We start from the raw sequence: 1,259 nt of genomic DNA, 5'->3' as shown, positions 1-1,259 counted from the left end.
GCAAAAGATCTTAGATAAAAAAAATAACATATAAGCTTCTTTAATTTATTTTATGACAAACTTCTCCCTTCACACTTGTATAACGGATTGAAGATGATAATATTATGTGCTCCATTGAATACATTTACCTATCTTAATGATCACATCAAAGTTGAAAAATAAATGAAAAAAAAATCTTAATAGATCTTATATCAATATCTTTGAACAATTGATTTCTAGTCAATTTTACAAACTATCAATAATTATATATATAAATCATTTTCGTTATTGTTTTTCCTGTGGGGGTATAGAGGGTTTCGTAAATGATTCTGTTGGTTGTTGGCCAGCATTCTAGTTTCGGAAGACACTGATCTGAGCCAATATCTGAGTACATGAGGGAAATCGTACATTGAACGAAGCTGTATTAATTTAAAATTTGATAAAGTACCATTATCAGACGATTTTGTTATATAAAAGATAAGAGACTTGGTGGTTCGAAGCTTCCTGCTAATATTCAAGTCATGAATAGAGTTGTAGAAGTTAGCTAAACATAGTACAAGATCTTTGTGACCCTAATTCTACTAGCTTCTCATAGCATTTTAATAAGGATACTGTTTACTTCATTCATTATGGTGGGTATAACCCATTTTTAATGCACGTGGATTTTAAAAAAATAGTAAGTTTTTTCTTTAATAATATAATATTTAAAAATTTTAGATGTACAATTTTTCCTCAACTTATCTGGATGGGTTAATGGATGATTAACATGGCCTATAACCTAGAACAATGATATTCATTACACATTGAAGGAGTGTTTTTTTAAAGTATGTCCAAGTAACAAAGTCTACCCCATAATTTGTGTCTTATGGGGCTTGCGTTCGTGCAACCCCTATAAAGAAAAAAAATGTACATTTTTCCTTAAAAAAATATAAATTTTGCATTATATTTCTAATAAAATTTTATTTTCCTTTTGGTTTTATATTTAGGATGATAAAAAAATCTAAAATCACTTAAAAAAATACAACATAGTGAGAATGGAATATAAATAAATAATTTTTAGAGACGAATGTAAATATTATAAGAAGTAAAAGTCAACGAATGCAAAATTTATAAATTTTGTTGGACTAAAAATATATGTTATGTCGGGAAGGAAGAAAAAATATACAACAATTTGGTGTATACCCGTTCATATAATCTTAGTTTGATATACCACTTTTATTCACAATTGTTTTGTACAACAACACAGCATATTTATAACCTGTGATAGATCTATATTTGTC

General features: G+C 27.5%; 1 non-coding gene across 1 annotated transcript; it reads left to right on the top strand.

Annotated features, from left to right (window-relative positions):
- The first annotated feature begins 712 nt into the window (after positions 1 to 712).
- Positions 713 to 872, top strand: LOC150025583 (U1 spliceosomal RNA). Its single transcript, XR_016515258.1, has one exon. It is a non-coding gene; the product is annotated as a U1 spliceosomal RNA (small nuclear RNA).
- The last annotated feature ends 387 nt before the right edge of the window (positions 873 to 1,259 follow it).

The sequence above is a fragment of the Phaseolus vulgaris genome, chromosome 8 (assembly GCF_051622355.1).
Source record: "Phaseolus vulgaris cultivar YP4 chromosome 8, ASM5162235v1, whole genome shotgun sequence".
NCBI lineage: Eukaryota > Viridiplantae > Streptophyta > Magnoliopsida > Fabales > Fabaceae > Phaseolus > Phaseolus vulgaris.
The sequence above is the reverse complement of the archived record's forward strand: the minus strand, read 5'-3'. Positions and strand labels throughout refer to the sequence as shown.